The sequence below is a fragment of the Rhipicephalus sanguineus genome, chromosome 6, assembly GCF_013339695.2.
Source record: "Rhipicephalus sanguineus isolate Rsan-2018 chromosome 6, BIME_Rsan_1.4, whole genome shotgun sequence".
Lineage (NCBI taxonomy): Eukaryota > Metazoa > Arthropoda > Arachnida > Ixodida > Ixodidae > Rhipicephalus > Rhipicephalus sanguineus.
Genome location: NC_051181.1, coordinates 33,967,350 through 33,988,411, shown reverse-complemented (window position 1 = coordinate 33,988,411; position 21,062 = coordinate 33,967,350). Strand labels below are relative to the sequence as shown.

At 48.4% G+C, this 21,062-nt stretch overlaps 2 long non-coding RNA genes across 2 annotated transcripts; one reads left to right on the top strand and one right to left on the bottom strand.

Annotated features, from left to right (window-relative positions):
* Nucleotides 1-713: 713 nt before the first annotated feature.
* LOC125758950 (uncharacterized) lies at nucleotides 714-18,494 on the bottom strand. Its single transcript, XR_007416491.1, has 2 exons — nucleotides 18,401-18,494; nucleotides 714-879 (listed from the first exon to the last, which is right to left on the bottom strand). It is a non-coding gene; the product is annotated as an uncharacterized LOC125758950 (long non-coding RNA).
* On the top strand, nucleotides 16,572-17,533 carry LOC125758949 (uncharacterized). Its single transcript, XR_007416490.1, has 2 exons — nucleotides 16,572-16,937; nucleotides 17,441-17,533. It is a non-coding gene; the product is annotated as an uncharacterized LOC125758949 (long non-coding RNA).
* Nucleotides 18,495-21,062: the final 2,568 nt, after the last annotated feature.

Sequence of the window (21,062 nt, the reverse complement as noted above, 5' to 3'; positions counted from 1 at the left end):
ATCCCTTCGATGCGGGCTACTGTGGACACTATAAAGACCAATTTCAACAAAATTTCACTTTGGTCAAATTGGTTACACAGGAGTGCTATGTGTTACAGAGGCAATGCGAGCAAAGCTGCAGTAAACTGCCTCCACATGCTCCAGCCTTGGAGGAAGTCCCGAGCAGTTTTTTTTAGTCTTCGAAATGGTGTGTTAATCACGACCAAACAATGCATAAACGGGGCCACTTCTTGTTTCCAATTCCACTGCCAAACTTGTTAATTTCTGCTGAGAATTTAGGAATTCATAACTTCATATTTTAACCCTTTTGGACCGAAGCCTTTACCCCCTCCTTTCCATTCTGGGCAGAAACTAAGAAATGCAGAGCTCGTGGAAGAGAAGTTTACTTTCGCTTTTAAAAGATGGGACATAATGCAGGGAGAAAATGCACACATGAATCAACCATAACAGAGCTTGTCCAGCAGTGCCTGCCAACGAACTGCTCCGGTTGTATTGTGTTGTTGGAGAGGCCCGAGAAAAGACCGCAAGGAGTTCAACATAAAATTTTGTGTAGAGGCTGCTGTCAAATCAGGTTTTTTGTTTGTTTTCAGTTGTCCTTTAAAGGTATTAAGCGAGAGATCTGGTACATTGAAGGCTCCGTTTCGAGTATTTGTTAAAGAGAGGACTCGCCTCTTGGAGGTGCAGGCGAAGCAGCTGGGCCGGGTCTCGTGGCAGCTCACTTTCTCGCACTTGCGCACCATCGTGTGGTTTTCATCGGACGACTGCTCGCTCAGCATCTGCCGCTTGGCCACCCGCGGAGAGGCTCGCGGAGGCGGCGCTGCCTCGCCGTTGTTCTTGATGCGCGCCCGCTTGGGCATCCTGCCGCTACTGTGTGCCCTCCTGCGAAGAAAACGAGCATAGTCTCATGCCACGGACTGCACAATTCGACAAAGAGGTAAGAAAGAGTGCAACAACACTGCACCCGGTTACAACCTAATGAAAATGTCAACTGTGCCCACAGCCATTGCGAACCCTCCCACAGAGAATTCGCATAAGTGCTCCATCCAATAGAGCTTACTCATTCTCGTGCTGCCAAGCACTTCTCGAGTGTTTCAGATAGCAGACTCTCGCAAACAGACCCTTGTTTGTGTCGCTGGTTTTGTGTAAGAAAATTGGAAACGTTTTAGAAAATTTCATTACCGATTCTGACACCACTACTGAGCCGAAAGTAATGTTTTAAGTAGCAACAACAAACCTTTAACTCTTAATATGCACAGTATGTACACTGGCCGAGAAAAATTATTCATGGTTTGACCGGAAACCAGCTAGCACGGCTGTCTTTCACAGGTGAAGGGCAGGCGCACCCCTGTTCTATGGATGCAGCTGCCATTTTTTCTTAGGTTGCAACCGAGTGTAGCTTCGCTTCCGTCAGTGTCCACTCCCCTAACCTAAACCTTGACCTCTCTTCTTTTATAATCTTGGCTTGTCAGCCAAAACAAACGAACAAGGGCACAGCCAGGATTTCATTTCGGAAGATGGGGTCCTACACCTCATGTGTGTTTCTACATATTGTCACGTCGCTTCAGAGGTCCAGGCAGGGTTTATTTAACGTAGAGTAACAGGGCTCTTGCCAGACGCGTCGGTTGAGCTTGTTCGCCAAAAGGGACAGCGCGCGCACTTCTTCCTTTCGTGGCCTGTGCCTCTGCCTTTGCGTATAACCCACTACTACAGGTGGCATTATTCCCTCCTCCGCGAAAAAGAGCATCGGCTCGATGCTGCAAGGTAGTTGTAAGAGAAAAAAAAACAAAGCAGCTTACACAACGCGAATGGACAATGGTGAAATGTTACGCGCGCAGTCAATGAACGGTGAGGCGATGCTAGTGGCACAAATAAAGGAAACAAAAAAAATGAACGGTAGGAAAATTATGAACGCGCAAAATAAGGCTTCATGCGCACGACATGAACTATGTCGGAGCTCGGTTGTCTTCGTTGTGTTCCAGTTGACGACGCAGTGTCCGGAACCACTTCGTAGTTTACGTCGCTCACGCGGCGTAACACCTTATACGGACCGAAGTATCTGCTCAGCAACTTTTCGGAGAGGCCACGGCGACGAACAGGGGTCCACACCCAAACTTCGTCTCCTGGACTGTAGGATACGTCTCTGTGGCGGACGTTGTAGCGTCGTGCATCTGCCTGTTGCTGCAGACCGATGTGCAGTCGCGCGAGCTGGCGAGCTTCCTCTGCACGCTCTGCAAATTCTTCGGCGTCAGTTGTTAACTGATCAGCGTCTTGACAAGGAAGCATAGCGTCCAACATCGTCTGAACCTCGCGGCCGTAGAGAAGGCGAAATGCTGTGAATCGCGTTGTCTCTTGCACGGCGGTGTTATAAGCGAACGTCACGTAAGGTAAAATCCGATCCCATGTTTTGTGTTTGACGTCGATATACATGGAGACCATGTCTGTGACGGTCTTATTTAACCGCTCGGTAAGTCCGTTGCTCTGCGGATGGTAGGCAGTCGTCTTTCGATGTTTAGTGTTGCTTAATCGAAAACCTTCATCCATGAGCTGCGCAGTGAACGCTGTGCCTCTATCGGTTATGACTGCAGAGGGAGCACCGTGACGCAGTACGACGTGACACATGAAGAACTGTGCTACCTCGGAAGCCGTGGCTCGTGGGACCGCCTCCGTCTCGGCATACCGTGTCAGATAGTCAGTTGCGACAATCACCCATTTGTTGCCGTCGGTAGACAGAGGAAAAGGGCCGAGAAGGTCCATGCCAACTTGGTCAAATGGCTTATGAGGAGGGTCAATTGGTTGAAGTAGTCCAGCCGGCTTACGGGATGATGTCTTCCGGCGCTGGCATTCACGACAGCCTTGGACGTACTGCTTGACGCTTGCCGAAAGTCCGGGCCAATAGTAAGTCTCGCCTACTCTGGCGAAGGTTCGTGAGTAGCCTAGGTGGCCAGATGTGGGCTCGTCATGACAAGCGAAGAGGACGTCGTCCCGCATGTCCCTTGGAACCACAAGGAGGTAAGCGCGGCTCGTAGAACGAGTGTTTTTCTTGTACAGGACATTGTCTCGGAGGCAGAATGATGTCAACACGCGGGATAGATGGCGTGGTATAACTGCGCTACGACCCTCTAAATAATCGATGACCGGTCGAATTTCTTCATCGTCTCGCTGCCGTCTGCTCAAGTCCGATGAGCTAAGGGCGCCCAGGAAACCGTCATCGTCCTCTGCTTCTTGGTTGACGAGATGAATGGGTGCACGCGACAGTGTATCAGCGTCTTCGTGCTTCCGGCCAGACTTATAGACGATGGTTACATCAAATTCCTGTAGGCGCAAGCTCCACCGGGCCAGTCGTCCTGAGGGATCACGTATGTTTGCCAACCAGCACAGGGCATGGTAGTCTGTCACCACTTTGAATGGACGACCATAGAGGTAAGGGCGAAACTTGGTGATCGCCCATACGACTGCGAGGCATTCTTTCTCTGTGGTCGAGTAATTCGCCTCGGCACGGGACAGGGAGCGGCTGGCATAGGCTATTACTCTCTCCTCTCCGTGTTGATGCTGGACGAGCACTGCGCCGAGGCCAATATTGCTGGCGTCAGTATGCACCTCGGTGTCAGCATCATCGTCAAAATGTGCAAGAACGGGTGCTGACTGCATGCGCTGTCGTAGTTCGGCAAAAGCAGCCTGTTGCTCGTTATCCCAAACAAATGGCGTGTCGTCTCTTGTAAGGCGAGTCAAGGGTTCCGCTATCTTGGAAAAGCCTTTAATAAACCGTCGATAATAGGCGCACAAGCCCAGGAAGCGCCGGACAGCCTTCTTGTCGGTAGGAGCCGGAAATGTTGCTACAGCGGTAAGCTTGTCAGGATCGGGTCGGACTCCTCTGGCGCTCACTACATGGCCGAGGAACTTGAGTTCTTCATAACCAAAGTGACACTTTTCTGGTTTGAGTGTGAGATCTGCCGATCGAATAGCCTCTAGGACACTACGCAGGCGGTGGAGATGTTGCTCGAACGTTTCAGAAAAGACGACTACATCATCGAGGTACACGAGACAAGTCTGCCACTTCAGTCCAGAAAGTACAGTGTCCATCATTCGCTGGAAAGTTGCCGGTGCTGAACACAAACCGAAAGGAAGTACTCGAAATTCATAGAGGCCGTCGGGGGTCACAAATGCCGTTTTCTCGCTGTCCCTCTCGTCTACCTCGATCTGCCAATACCCGCTTTTTAAATCCAGGGAGGAAAAATACTAGGCACGGCGTAGCCTATCTAATGAGTCGTCGATACGTGGCAGCGGGTACACGTCTTTTTTAGTCACGTTCTTCAACTTCCGGTAGTCGACGCAAAAACGTAGCGTTCCGTCTTTCTTTTTGACTAGGACGACCGGAGATGACCACGCTCTGTTGGAAGGTTCGATGATGCCGTCGTCAAGCATTTCTCGGACTTGCGTTCGAATCGCTTCGCGTTCTTTTGTTGACACGCGGTAAGGTTGCTGGTGTATCGGGCGTGCGTCGTCGTAAGTAATTATCCTGTGCCGAGTGATGGAAGTCTGGCGCACCTTAGAAGAACTGGCGAAGCATGACTGGAATTCAAGCAAGAGCCTCCGCAGTGCTGTCTGATTATCGGACGACAGGTCAGAATTTATATCGATATTGGCCAGTGACGTATCTGCGGGCTCGACTGCCTCAGATGTGAAGCAGTTCCGAACGTTTGCTATTTCGTCTGCAAACGCTAACGAAGTGCCGCGCAAAAGGTGTCGATGTTCGTTACTGAAATTCGTAACAAGCAGTTGAGATCGGCCATTACGAAGCCATATGATACTCCGAGCCGCACAAACACCTTTTGTCAGCAGGTGTTCGAGGTTACTTTCTGCTAGCGCTTCACCATTTCGTAATCCACAGCATGTGACGTCGACTATGACACTGGCTCGTGGCGGGAGCGTTACACTGTCGGCAGAAACGCGAAGAACGTCGGCACGCCGTTGATCGTCCTGCCCGTCGATTGCTCGGTCGACTGAGAAAGTGATACGACACTCTTGGAGATCAATAACAGCCCCATACTCCTGCAGGAAGTCGACACCAAGAATGACGTCGCGGGAACATTCACGTAGCACAAGGCAACTTGCTACGAAGGTAGAACCGCAAATCCGAACTCTACTCGTGCAGGTTCCCAGCGGAGTGACGACGTGGCCACCAGCCGTTCGGATCTGCGAGCCATGCCAGGGCGTGATTACCTTCTTCAAAAGTGTGGCCATTTTCCCGCTTAATATCGAATAGTCAGCCCCGGTATCCACTAAAGCATTAACCGCATAACCGTCAATCAGCACCGGTATATCGAGAGAACGCCGGCCATCCCGTTGAATCGTATCTGCACCCTTTCTTGTTTGCGTCGATCGGAGGTCTTCAGCACGTCGACTGCCAGCGACCTCGCCTCCAAAGGTCGTTTTAGTTAGTTTTCCCGGCGGGGACTGGGGGACCGAGCGCCAGCATATCGCTGGGGCGGAGATGAAAATCGCCTCGGCGACGGTGAGCGCGACTGCCGCCCGGCAGGCGGTGGCACGCGCTGCTGAGCCAGGTAGTCCTCAATGTCCCGGGGTCGCTGGCCATACCGGGGAGGCGGCGAATATGCAGAAAAGCCCCGCAGTCCTAGGCGCCGGTATGGGCACTGGCGGTACAAATGATCTGCTTCACCGCAGTGGAAGCACAGAGGCCGGTGATCCGGAGTGCGCCAAACATCGGATTTCCGAGGGGACGGGCGTCTATCGTCGATGTAATGTACTGGTTGTTCCGAACGATGTGCGACAGGACCGGCGTAAACGAAAGGTGGCGATGTACGTGTATCTTCGCAGTACTGTAGCTGCTACGCCGACTGGAGGGAAACCGTGGGAGGTGCATGTACGAATAGCGGGGGAGAGGAAGCAGGGCGCTTCAAGGCTTCCGCGTAGGTCGCACGGCGGTATTCAGTCGGCACTGCCGTGGTGTTATCGAGAGTCACAGGATCCCGGAGGGCCTGGTGTAACTCGTCCTTTATGATGCTTGCAATGGAGCTCACCGTAGGTAGGGGTGGTGCGGCAGCCTTTTGCAGCTCCTCGCGTACTACAGAGCGAATGAGTTCTCGCAGATACTCGGTGTTGCTCCCGATAGCCGTGAAAACCTGAGCATCGGACGTACTGTTGACTTGCCGCTCGTACAGGGTGGACCGATGCTGAAGCATCTTTTCCATTGTGACGGCCTCGGATAAGAACTCGGCGACCGTCTTCGGAGGGCTCCGTACAAGACCAGCGAAAAGCTGCTCCTTGACTCCTCGCATCAGATGCCGCAACTTCTTCTCCTCCGCCATTCTTGGATCAGCTCGTCTGAACAGGCGCGTCATATCTTCGACATAGGTCGTCACAGTTTCGTTGGGCATCTGGATGCGGGCCTGTATCGCTCGTTCCGCTCGCTCGTGGCGATCAGCACTGGTGTAAGTGTCTAGCGGCCGACGGCAGAATTCGCGCCACGACGTCAGCTGTTCCTCGCGGTTCTGGTACCACGTACGTGCTCCGTCCTCCAAGTAGAAGTACACACGTCGTAGTTTCGCTGCGTCGTCCCATTCGTTCAAGGCAGCCACGCGCTCGAAGTCGACCAACCAGTCTTCGACGTCTTCGAGCACGGTGCCATGGAATGGCGTCGGAACTTGTGGGCTCTCAAGTGTGTAGCGATTCACCATCGTGCTTTCCGTACCGCTTGGGGTGGTTTGAACGGAAGTGCTGGTCATACCGCTCGAAGTGGTACGCACCGTAACGTCCGCTTCGGCTTCGGGAGGCAATCCCCTGATCCTGCGACTGGCCCGATGCACGGGAGTGTTGACTGGCACTGGGCTTGTGGTGCGACTTCCAGGAGGGGTCTGCAACATTCGTGAGGGCTACCCAGCACCTCCACCACTTGTCACGTCGCTTCAGAGGTCCAGGCAGGGTTTATTTAACGTAGAGTAACAGGGCTCTTGCCAGACGCGTCGGTTGAGCTTGTTCGCCAAAAGGGACAGCGCGCGCACTTCTTCCTTTCGTGGCCTGTGCCTCTGCCTTTGCATATAACCCACTACTACAGGTGGCAATATACTGTGCTGATGGATTGGAATGCATGAATTTAGGGTAAGTGACACACATACTTTCGTTTCCCTCGCCTTCAGTTTGTATAGTGCCAGCTTAACATTGTCGCATCCATTTCAAAGCCCAGATTACCTTTAGCAGCCAGGTTCGTAGTGACATCATGTGGATATCTTAAGCAATTGTGCAGAGCTGTTATGCTCGATGTTTTGATGCCATGTTTCATTCTGTGAGCACTGTACATACAATGGCTGTAAAAAAGTTTGGCGGGCCACCCAACATGGCTACGCCACTGAGAACAAGCTTACTTGGTGGGGAAATCCCTTGCTTTTATAATTAATGCTTTCTGTAGCACTGCATTCCACCCTCTTCCACTGTTCTCCATGGAGCTAAGTTTAATTGCAGAGATTGTGCAGTGCGTGCAACGAGCTTCCATATGACAAGATCTGCAGTTCCTCTCAACTTCTCATCAGCATACCGAGATTGCCATGGCACGGTGTAGCATGCACCTACATTGCCAGAAATTTGGCATTTGCAATAAGACAATCAGTCTTTTACCTCAGAGATTAGGTGGAAGATTTGTTCTCCATGTGCTTTACATTCGGATGAAAAACAATTATGGCAAGGTGCAATTGATTATCTGCGCTCTATCCAATGTGGGGAAGAACAGGTGTAAGTTGCCAACACTTGACACCCGTAGAGCCTAACATTGTCACACTGCCCTTATGCAATTCTTACTTTCACAGCAGCAACAAAACAGCCCCTATTCTTCTGCCATTAACATAATGACACACACTCACTCGTATGAACCACAAAAAAGTGATAGTATGAATGTGCTTCATGATAAACCAAGACAGACCCGATGTTCAGTTGGCTGTCTCAGAGCTCTGTCAAATCAAATCAAATCAAATTTTATTCATTCATAACATAATGTACAAGATAAGGATATACAGAAGGAGGTCCCGTAGTGTAAACTGAAATGGGACCTCCTATGCAATATTAACATAAATATTTGATTGGCAACGACAGTAGCAAAGAATAGAAATATTACAAAATTCAATAATAATGAGATACAGATACAAGAAAAAGACGATGTTATCATAAACTATGTGTCATCGATAATAAAATAACATGAAAAGAGAAAAAATAAAACAACAGTTTGAGGTGAGATGTCAAGTCGAAAAACCAGTATACAGAACAGTGAATGTCACATAACAAGAACTTTTTCAATTCATGGCGAAATTTATGGGTTTTTTGGATTTTTATTAGAAATGGTAATGCATTCCACAATGATATGTCTGCAAAGTGAACTGTTTCTTTGCCATAATTAGTTCGCACTTTGGGCAGAATGAAGTTGTTATGCTGCGCGAAACGAGTTGGGTTAGTATTAAGTAAAGATGAGGAAGGAATTAATGACAATGAGATTTCTTCATTAATTAGTTTGAAAAGAAAAGTGGCGAGATTGTATTTTACAAGGGCGGCAACATCGAGAATGTTATTTTCTTGAAGTAACTGTTTAGCATTGTATGTGGGTGGACTTGACGTGATTAATCTAATTGCCCGGTTCTGAATGATTTGTAGCGGTTTTAGGTGAGTATTGTACGTGTTACCCCAGGAGGTTATGCAGTAATTAATGTGGGAGTGTACGAACGCGAAATAAAGTGAGAGTAGTACCGGTCGTGAAAAAAATGAACGTGCCCTAAAGAGGATGCGTATTCCATGTGATAACTTTTTTGTTAAACGTGTTACATGGTTTTGAAATTTCAAGTTACGGTCGATATTTACACCTAGGTATACGCATTCTTAACTAGCTGATAATGGGTGGTTATCAATGAAAATGGGCGGAATGCACTCTGGTGATTTATTTTGTGATAAAAACACAAGAAATTGAGTTTTAGAGGGATTAATGGTAAGTCTATTAATTTTACACCATCCTAGCAAGTTATGAAGGTCACTGTTAAGCCGGGTTACTACTAGTGATAGATCTTCGTCAGAATTAATGATTGTGGTGTCATCAGCATATAATATGCACAAAAAAATGTAGCAGAGCGTGGTTACGATCCACGGACCTCTGGGTTATGGGCCCAGCACACTTCCACTGCCTTTGGCCATCTCACAAGAACAAGACTGTCTTTCTGTCAATGTTCTCAACTCATTATATTGTCAAACTACTTTTCGAAGAGCAATAAAGCAAGCACCACACCATCTAAAGTTCGTTTTGAAGGCACCTACATACACTGCAGACTTGCCCACACGTTGCCCTTATCAATGCACACAGATGTAAAAATATTGCGGCCCGTGTAAAGAGACCAAGCCTTCTGCCACAACGGTGCGTAGTTTATCAGATAAGCGGACTTCTTTTCTTTGTGCTACCTAAGCAATGTTGTTATCTCACGTGCAACAAAAAGAGAAAATGGCAGTCAGAGAAAACATGAGTGCTAAGAAAGCAGCTGCTAAATTTTTCGAGACCCTGATACGGTTGCTGCTGACAAGTCGTTGCTATACGCTGCACAGGGGCTGTAGGATAACGTCAACCAGCGTTGCAATCGGAAATGTGTTTCAGCAATAAAACTCCCATATTGTCCCATTTTCTTCCAATAGTAAAGACGAATATTATGCTGTGTCGAGGGTCATTTCATCAGCACGCACGTTTGAAGAAGGCAGGAGGATACACGCCTACAGAAATACGACAAACTCTCACAGTATTTAACCTGCCCAACTAGGCCATCACAATTTCACACAGTACACTGGGCCACACTTGGAGACCCGTATTCCGTCATGACAGCTGCACCAAGAGCTTTCCTTGGGCAGAATAACACTTTCTACCATTTTCTTAACATTTACAGTAAGTAATGGTTACAACATTGGCAACACCGGTACCCTTCAATTGAACATGTGGTGGGCTTAGTTGCAGTTTAACCAGACTCTTTTGAACATGGTTACACAGTAGCTTTCCTGAATGTGAACACATTGGAGAAAGGTGTGATAAGCACCCTTTGCTACATATTAGCGTGAGACAGCACAGTTCTATGACTGCACTTCCAAAGCTGCTGCGCTGCAAGTGGTAAAGACCAAAAGAATTCACCGTCCGAGTATCGATTTCCTGGCAATAAGACAGACCTACGAAACGACGTGGACCAATACTAAATGTTCAGAACGATTAAAAAATAATACATAGGGCGACCTGTCTTCCCAGACGCCAGCAGCACTCGCGGCCATGTGTTAACAACGGCTAACGGTCTTTCAGTACTAAGGAGTCGTGTGTTCCAGCGAGCCGATAAAAGTCAACGTCGCTCAAGTGAATGCAGCAAGGGATTTGAGGCCCCGCGCATTTAGCCGCGCCTGTGCCTCTAAGCAGGCACGAAGACTCGAGACAAAAGGTGCGCTTCGGCGCATTGTCTTCCCGTCTTGCCCGCCAGTTCGTCAATGCACGAACGCCGGGGAAGGTAGGAAAAGGTCAAAGAACCTCGCGAGGTTCCACGATCGGGCCCTGTAAATACGCACGCGGAACTGCAACGGAAAAATGTGCGGGAAAAAAATTAATTGAAACGCGAGCAAAAAAAATAGACATAAAGTACAAAAGCGGCGACTTTGACAGGCCAGTTTTGCGACAAATACACACAAAAGCAGCGGTCTCCGCCGTTTTGTTTGTTGTGTAGCCGTTGGAAACGCTCTTTGGGCCAGTCGTGCGTCGCCGCGTTCGCTACGACCGCTTTCTCGGCGCATTCGGACATCTTGGCCAGACAAAGAAAGAAAGAAGAAAAAAATCCGGCAGATCCCACGCACTGTGGGAATCGATGTAATGCGAAGCAGCCAGAAAAGAGCTGCATACATCGCTTTGTTTATTTTTGAGCCAAATGAAATCATTCGTGCCATATCATCTAGTTCACCATATATCGCATGTTGCCATGCACGCGTGCATGCGCAATGTGGTATATACCGTGCCAATGAAACGTATATTCTGGTATATACACTGCATGACTGGTCATTTATGTTCATCACACACTCCTGTCATGCCATACCAATTTCGGTATATATTCAGTTATCTAAACGGCCGGAAGCGCACCATAACAGTGTCATGTAAATCATACCGTACATGACATGCAGAACATAATTCGCATGTTAGGACCCGTCATTTATGCTCGTCATACAGTCACATCGCACAATACCAATTTTGGTGTATATCAAACGAGCAAAGTGGCCGCGAGTCCACCATGAGCGTGGCGTGTAAATTATGCCATACATGACATGCATGTCATGGTTTTCATGTTACCACCTGTCATTTATGTTCGTCATACATTCGCGTCACGCAATGCCAATTTTGGTGTATATCAAGCTAGCGAAACGGCCGCGATCGGACAATGAGTGTGGCATGTAAATCATGCCGTAAATGATATGCATATCATAATTTTCAAGTTACCACCTGTCATATATGTTTGCAATACAGTCACGTTGCGCAATACCAATTTTGGTGTATATCAATCGACCGAACGGCCGCGAGCGCATCGTGAGCGTGGCATGTAAATCATGTCGCACATGACTTGCCTGTCACGATTTTCATGTTACCACCTCTTATTTACGTTCGTCATGCAGGCGCGTCGTGCAATACCAATTTTGGTGTATATCAAGCCCGCGAAACGGCCACGAATGGGCCATGAGCATGGCATGTAAATCATGACATACATGACATGCATGTCATGATTTTCATAATACCACCTGTTATTCATGTTCTTCATACAGTCACATCGCGCAATACCAATTTTGGTGTAGATCAACCTAGCGAAACGGCCGCGAGTTCGTCACGAGCGTGGCACGTAAATTATGTCGTGCATGACACGCGTGTCATGATTTTCATGTTACCACCTTTAATTTACGTTCGTCATACAGTCGCGTCGTGCAATACCAATTTTGGTGTATATCATGCCAGCGAAACGGCCGCGAATTCACCATGAGCGTGGCATGTACATCATGACATACATGACATGCATGTCATGGTTTTCATGTTACCACCTGTTATGTTCTTCATACAGTCACATCGCGCAATACCAATTTTGGTGTATATCAACCGAGCGAAACGGCCGCGAGTGCGTCGTGAGCGTTGCATGCAAATTATGCCGTGCATGACACGCGTGTCATGATTGTCATGTTACCACCTCTAATTTACGTTCGTCATACAGTCGCGTCGCGCAATACCAATTTTGGTGTATATCAAGCCAGCGAAACGGCCGCGAATGCACCATGAGCGTGGCATGTAAATCATGACATACATGTCATGGTTTTCATGTTACCACCTGTTACTCATGTTCTTCATATAGTCACATCGCGCAATACCAATTTTGGTGTATATCAACCTAGCGAAACGGCCGCGAGTGCGTCATGAGCGTGGCATGTAAATCATGACGTACATGACACGCGTGTCATGATTTTCATGTTACGACGTGTCAGTTATGTTCGTCATGTTGAAATCTCATCATACCAGTTTTGGTGTATATGAAATTAACGGAATGGCCGCAAGAGCCCCAAGGCCGTGGAATGTAAATCATGCTGTTCATGACATGCATGTCATGATTTTCATATTATGACCTGTCATTTATGTTCGTAATACGGTCATGTTATTCCATACCAATTTTGGTATGCATCCGATTAACGAAACGGCCAGGAGAGCACAAAGTCGTAGGCGGCTATATAGATAGATAGGTAGATACGCTCAAACTCGCAGAAGTTCGCTAAGAAATGCTTCGCGTTTAAAACCACGACCTCCTCTATAAACTTACGACCTGCTCATACCGCCGCTCCCCGTGTCGCCAGATTTGCTTTTGCATGTTTGCTTTTTTTTTAGTTCTCCAAAGTGCCGCAGCACGCCTTGGCGCCACAACTTACCCCCATCCCTGCAGCCGCCAAGCCGCTGTTCTGCTTGGTGGGCGCGTGCGTTCGCTTGACGTTGTGGCACTCGAAGGCTATCGCTTGTCACATCTATCTTTAATAGAAAAAAAGTAGAGCTGGGCAATTGACGTAGTGCACAGGACGTATAACCAACGTGTAGCGAGAGCGACGGAGTGGATATCGAGGGATGGCTAGCGCAGCCGAGGTAAACAGCCGATTTAGGTGGCTTGGTGAAATTCAAATTGATACTTGAGGGATAAAACGGAATTGGCGTGTGCAAGACGGGGTAAGAGATCATTGCGAGAGGTCTTTACCCTGCAGTGGACACAGAATAGTCTGGTCATGATAATGACATCGGATATTTCACCCCTGCATTGAGATATTTGAAACTTGTTGGATATCTGGGAGACTGTCTGGTCCAAAAAGCAGTGTTTACTGGATCCTCGGGCAGTACTTTGCTTTGAGCAGGGCTGAATTTTAGCAAAACAGCCATTTGGGCTAGTTGGTAACGGTTCATATCTTAAAGCAAATAGGCGCACTATGGGAACAAGGACAAAAGGAAGGAACCGACGACACAAAGCGCACTATGCGCTTTGTGTGCGCTTTGTGTCGTCGGTTCCTTCCTTTTGTCCTTGTTCCCATAGTGCGCCTATTTGCTTTAAGATATGGCTGAATTTTAGTTCTGCCAGTAGTTTTTGCAGATGTAATGCTGATGGACTGTAGGAAAAGCGTGGGGTGCTAGGTAGAATGTGCATATATATGTATATTCCCTTATGTTCTTGGATGTACTGCTCACTTTTTTTACTAGAGGTATTGTTGATTGCACTGTTAATGTTTTTGTGCACTAAGAAATTGCATTTTGCAGGTCTCAACATTTTCGTTGCAGATTAGATTTTCCTGTATTGGTATCTGATGCTTCAAAAGCAATGTTTGGACTAGATTATTATTTACTACTGGTGCTGCAGTGTACCATTGATTCTGGGAATAAGACATTCGTTTGAACCATACGCTTACTTATCTTTTTCTTGCCATTGTAAAGTGTGAATACAGTCACTTACAAATGTTTTTGAGCGTTAAAACTTGTAGGAAAATTCCAATTTTTAGCACTGAGCAAGCAATTTATGCACATAAATTATAGCGGTCAGGGACTTGTCTGCTAAGCATTTTATTGTAAGGGTGAAGGCATCAGGTGAAATGAAATTTCGTTCTTCAATCTCATGCCACAGAGGCTTTGATGTGGCTCAGTACAGCATCACGCGCATGATGTGCATTGGCGTGCGCAGGGTTCTCTGGGGGGGCGGGGGGGGGAGGTGGCGAAGGCTCATTGCGGTGCCCCCCCTCCCTATTAAGTCAATGTATTGGGCAGATTTTGCGTCCCCTCTTCTTAGGTGACTAAGGGGGGGGGCTCCCTGCCCTCCCTCTGCGCACGCCTATGATGATGTGAAGGAAACAAGTGGCAGCTGAAGCCTCAGGCAGCATCATGGAATAGTACATTATTGGTGGGAAATACCATGTGGGTTAATGCTAAAAGTTCGTGGAATATAACTAGGGACAGTACAAAGTGATTTAGGCAGTTAAAAAGCATGCTTTAGATTATAAATGAAACTCGCGTTTCTATACATCGTTATTCCTATGATGGAAAGTACGCAAGAGCTGTTGTCTCGTAACGCTTTGTATGTGAATGCTCCAGCAGTAAAAGCGTGGTCGCATCGCCGGTGTGAGACGCGGCAACCGGTGTGAGACGCGGCAATGCCAGCGACGCTCGAACAGAGGCCATAACTGCAATAAACTGTGTTTGATAATATTTGTATGTGCGCGAAATTGCTGTAACAACGTTATGATAATCCGCCGGTTTTGTCGCACGCTTCCATCGTTAGACGTTCGCTAGACCCAAAGCACCCTGACGATAGCACAACTGCGCCCTTCTGTCGTCATCCGTGTACGGTATGACAACGATATACTTGAAGGGCGACAGGCAGGTCATGAAAACTTACACGGGTCATCGCATGCGTCGTTCGTACCGTATGTCGTCTTCAATTGCGTCGTAGAAACTTCGGTTTCAACTTCTTACAAGCTCGCACCGTCTCGCCCACGAACGAATTATTTTTGCGGCTGCTAGACAGCGGCTAGGTAAGGCGCCGCTGCACAAAAAAAAAAGTGAGGAAATAAGGCTTACGTACTCTGGCTTATGTGTCGCATATTGCTTCCCACGTGAAAATGGGATGCGAATTCCCAGCTGGAAATCGTGTTTCCAGCCTGGTTTTCAGCTGGAAATGGCTCTTCAGGCTGGAAATTTTCCACTCCCAGCTGGAAATACAATTTCCAGCTGGGAATGAAACCCATTCCAGGCTGGAAATGGTATTTCCAGCATGGATATGGAAATAATTCCCGACTGGAAAGCCATTTCCAGCTTGACGTTTCCAGTTCCAGTTGGGAAGTTATATTTCCAGCTGGAAATCTTTCCAGCTTCAGTTGGGAAATAATTTGCTCAGCATGAAATTTTCTTGTTTGAGCGAGGAAGTGGTGTAGTTGACAAAAGGAATTCCAGCTGCCCAAAGGTTGATCTGCATACAATTAAGTGATAGCAGATTAAGTGTATAATGCAGACCGTGCATTTAGACATGACTTAGAACAGTGGTTATCAAATGGGGGTCCGCGAGGTCATTCTTCGGGGTCTGCAACACCCAATTAAGCTTGCAAAAAAAGAGAGAGTTTTTTGAAGGCCCACTATGTCCCGTGACAGCGGCCCCTTCTGGTTTTTGGTATGCTTCACTGCATTACATTTGTGCAGTGCGACGGAGCTGACTTATGTTTCTCCTTCATGAGGTGGCTGTTAAGTTTCTGTTGCAGTTTTCTACGACATATGCGAGCATGCTTTTTCCAGGCTTGCATATTTGAAAAACAAACTTCGCGATAAAGAGGTTGAATGTGGCTGCAGGCTAGAGAACTTATTGACAAGTTGTTCAGATCGCATTGACGTGGCACTTTTGCCTGACCATTCTTTGCCACGTAGAAATAAAAGGCACCTATTTCACACGCTGCATATTGCGTATAACCCACCCACCCCCTCTTCCTCTGACTGCAAGGGGTCCCCCTGAAACATCCATGTCTGAGAACCACATTGAATATTCATCACATGGCACATAGGATACATTTTACAACCGTGATCTTCCGCACCCCGTACGGCTGGGTTGCAAAAAAATTGAAAAATATGTATGGCTGGGGTAACACGCACTTTTATTTGACCTTTTCAGTAGTCGTGCGCCCGGTCGACACGGCATTACAAATATGTTACAACTGTATACGCCCAACCAAGTGCTTGCTCAGTTCATCATTGAGCCGTTGCGCCAATAGCTAGTGTTTAAACAATAGTAGTTTCTTCCTTGTGAAAAGGGGCATTCTTTTCAGCATTCGCCATTGACTGCCACGATCGAATAGCAGTGAACTTTGCTAACTTGCTCCCTCCGACGCCGCGGCCATGAAAAACGCCGCACTCTATGGCACTGCCGCGATGTTTGTTGGCGTCTCAGTAGCACTATTCTCGTATCATTTCTCGGTGACTTATGACGTTAATGCTAAATAATAACCTACTCTGTAATATAAGTACAGCGTACAAAAGTTATGTTTCTTTTTTTAAGGTTAACACCATTAAAGACAGCGGTCCGATAGACCGCATAAATTATTATGTCGCCGCAGTCAGCCACAGTTTCGTACAGCACATGGCGGCTAGTCGTGGTGATATTGGTGATATCTGTGCGTGTGTGTGCTCGGTGTTCGCTACTCTAGGGAGTTTCCTTGATGAATATCTGTGCGACAGTTACATGGAATAGTTCTTTGTGGTCAGGTTTATCTCTGGAAAGTGTTACGAGTGATGACCAGCATGTTCGAGCGGTTTTTATTGCTTTACTGTGTGCGACGTCTTGGATACACCAGCGCCGATCAAGGGACAGCGATTTTCTCAGCTCTAATTGTTCCATTTGGAGGTAAGTTGCACTTATATATTTCAAGTATAAGTGAACGTTTGTCTCGAATGTTTGTGGGCTTCGTTATCACGATGTCATGTTACCTGGCTGCGTGTAATATTTACATATGCGCGAAGTACACTACAGGCCGGTTTGTGTAAGCAGCCTTTGTCTCCAGTAGCCCTGTGCCGTGCAATGCTTGTGCCTACTGGTGCGCATGCGTCTATGCAACAAACGCGAGTAATTACATATGTTCGAGTGAACTCATTGGACGCCTATTCGGAGTAGTTTAAGGTCGATATAAATAATCGTTACATAGCACCTACAGTATGAACCGCAGTGCTCATCAGATCTTGTTCACCTTTGCTTTGCACTGCATTGACTTTGTATTGTGGTACTGCTTTTGAAAGCTGTATTGATGCTGTTCATGTGATTTGGTAAAACTATAATTTTGCTAGAATTGCGTTTTATGGGTCATTGTGGTTTTGATGTTTGCTCATTATGTATAAATATTTTTTTTTCAGGTGGTGTACGAGGATATGAGCAAACTCATTCTACATCTCGAGATATGTTCTAACACTTGCTACAAGCGTTCAAATAAATGCTGTTAAATTTCACCGCCATGTTCTTCGACTGTGTGCAGTTCACTGGACAAACAGGTCCTGTAGGAACCATGCTAAGACGCATGCGATAGCCGCGAGGTCAAATCTGGAAACTCTTCCATTTCCAGCTGGGAATGAAGGATTCCAACTAGAAATTTTGCCATTTCCTGCTGGAAATATTTGCTGGAAATATTTCCATTCCCAACTGGAAATATTTCCATTCCCAGCTGGGTTATGGAACCTGGAAATTTTTCCAGGCTGGAAATTTTCCCATTTCCAGCTGGGAAATTTTCCAGCCTGGAAAGATTTCCAGGTTTCATAACCCAGCTGGGAATGGGAATCATTTTCACCTGGGTTTCGTTTGCCTGCACTTAGATGGGGACGCAAAAGCGCTCGCACAGAGATTGAGATCCGGTAACGAACTTCCCGGAGCCATCCACCACGGTGCGTCTCACACCCAGAATGTTGCTTCGAGACGTTAAATCAGTGTATTGCTCGATCCACGCGTTAGAGACTACAAAAACAATGAGAGGAACGCGCACACACGAGTGCACCACAACAGTCGTGCGTCGCCTGCTATGGGGGAAAGTTGTGGCGGCACCTGGCGGTACTCCCTACACGGCAATTTTTAGCTCCACACGCCTCCGTAGGGATGGCGCCGGTGAGCAGGTCGTAAGTTTATAGAGGAGGTCGTGGAAAAAACCCGCGCCGCACAGACGCGCCGATGAACGCGCGAAAGAAAAAAGAAAGAAAACCCGAGCCCGCGGCAACGCGTTCTTCTTTTTTTTCCCGCGCGCGCCGCTTCGACACGAGAGTTGCATTAATGAACGCGACTCACACAGTGGTACCGGTAGAAACAAGGGCGCTAGCGTGGATACGTACTAGGCACGGCTTGATCGAGAAAACAACGGCAACACCGACGCGGCGTCCAACGCGGGAGTCGAAGCAGAGAGGGCCGCCATGTTGGTTGTTTGCGAAGTAGGGAAAAGCCGGCACGGCGTGCGCCGTTCGTCACCGCGAAAAAAATGGCACCGCATGCGCGCACGTTGGCGCGAAATTCGACGTTGGAACATGGCAAATATTGCCGACATAATATTTTGAGAAGGTTAGACATCGCGAGACATGTTATACTTACCTAATAGACAGATTGGTAGCCCTCTTGATTGCAGGAACACTTTTCTGGAACAACCGCAGAGACGAAAGAAGTGGCGGAAAACAAAAGCGATTCAGCTTACATTTTGGCAGGCGCGCAGTACGCTTCGCTAAGTGTCGATTACGATAGTGTTCAGCATGGTTGGAATAGTGGTGTGGAAAATACGACAGAACGGAAAGCAACGCCAAGATGTATAAGTTGAAACAGTGTTCTTTTTTTTAATCTGTTAATAATAATAATATCTGGGGTTTAACGTCCCAAAACCACGATATGATTATGAGACACGCCGTAGTGGAGGGCCCCGGAAATTTCGACCACCTTGGGTTCTTTAACGTGCACCTAAATCTAAGTACACGGGCCTCAAACATTTTCGCCTCCATCGAAAATGCAGCCGCCGCGGCCGGGATTTGATACCGCGACCTTCGGGTCAGCAGTCGAGCGCCATAACCACTAGACCACCGTGGCGGGGCTTTTTTTTTTTAAATCTGTTATCACGTGTACAGCGGTCATAGTTTGTCGGGACACTGCAGCGGAGGCCGGCTTGCAGTAGACGATTCCGATTGTAAGCCTGGATATGTTCCGAATAAGAGGCATGCATCCATATGTGTGCGCAATGTTCCTCGTCAGGGGGGGGGGGGCAAAAAAATTCCACAGCATATCCACGGGGTGAATATTGATGATGAGTGGGGCGAAGCTCTCGTACGGCAGGATCTTGGCGGCGGCGTCGCGCAGCTTCACGCCCAGTACATGATCAACGACGTGAGATCGGGCCGGTTTATACTAAAGGGTCGATGAGAGTCATGGCGAATTGCAGCTCACTTTAATTTTACATGTACGCTGTGAATTTTTATTGTTTAATCACGCACAGGAGAAATCTCACCAGGCACTACCTTGGAGGTAAATGGCTGCTAATGGGGAATGAGAGGCAGAAGAAGTCGGCTTTTACCTAACATTTACACTTCTACTTCTACTAACGTTTCGTACTGGAACATGCCAATGGCTGCTAATGGGGAATGAGAGACAGAAGAAGTCGGCTTTTAGTTAACGCGCACGCTGCCAATTTTTTATTGTTCAACAACGCACAGGAGAAATCTCCCACCGGCACCACCTTGGAGGTCAAGATCTGGTACTAGCGTTAAGACTGGTTACGCACTACGACGGGGACGAACGGGTGCCGCTTTAAGGGGCTTCGCCCCTAAAAGTTCTTCGCAGCACCCCCCCCCCTTCCTACAGAGGCGTAGCCAGAAACTTTTAGGGGCGAAGCTCCTTATGCCGTGGGTCTGTCCATCCTCCGTTTGTAGCGTTGTAGTAGCCACCTCTATCTCGTGAGAAGCGCGCGTTCTGGTATGCAGTAGCACGTGGCAGTAGAAGAAGAAGACGACGTTGCCGAGTGAGACTCTCGTGCGTGTTTGCCTGTGTGGCATTCTTTCTTCTTTACTGCGCGCGTTCTGGTATGCAGTAGAAGAAGACGACGTTTCAGAAGTAACGCGCCATGAGGCTCCCTCACGCTTTCTATTTAGCTCGGAGTCGCGAGATGGAAGACAAGGCTGCGGAACGGAGGGCACGGAAGGCGGCGGCAGCGCGCGCTCGCAGACAGAATCCTGAGGTGAGAGCCCGCGACGCCGAAGGTGCACGTCGACGCCGCGAAGCAGATTCCGCCGTTCGAGCCCGCCAAGCCGAAGCTGCTCGACAAGCTGCACGGCTGCGGCGAGAAGACCCCGCCGTTCGAGCCCGCGAGGCCGAAGCTGCACGGCTGCGGCGAGAAGACCACGCCGTTCGAGCCCGCGAGGCCGAAGCTTCTCGACAAACTGCACGGCTGCGGCGCGAAGACCCCGCCTTTCGAGCCCGCGAGGCCGAAGCTGCTCGACAAGCTGCACGGCTGCCGCGCGAAGACCCCGCCGTTCGAGCCCGCGAGGCCGAAGCTGCACGGCTGCGGCGCGAATCGGATCTTCAAAATGTGAAGGACCGTGAAGCGGCGTGAAAGCGCGCGTACCGGCAGGCAGAGCCCGAGGCTGTGCGAGCACGTGAAGTGGCTGCAAAACGCATCAGGCGGGCTCTGCCCGAAGGCGCCGACGCCCGCTTCCAGCGGGACTTCCTTGATAACAGTTGCGCCCATAGTTGCGGTGTGGGCAACAGATTGTGGTTCTCAAACAATCTATCACAATATCTTCCATCAAGAAGGACCACGCTCGCTCCAATGCCATCGCCGTGCTGCAGCGAGAGTTAGCTTCGCCCCACTCATCAGCATACACCACGTGGATATGCTGTGATTTTTTTTCGGGGGGGGGGGGGGGGTTTCAACCATACTTTATGTATGTTCGTGCGTGTGCTTGTATGTGTGCGTGTATATATACGCAAGAAAAATGGAAAATTTTCGGGGGGCTTTGAACC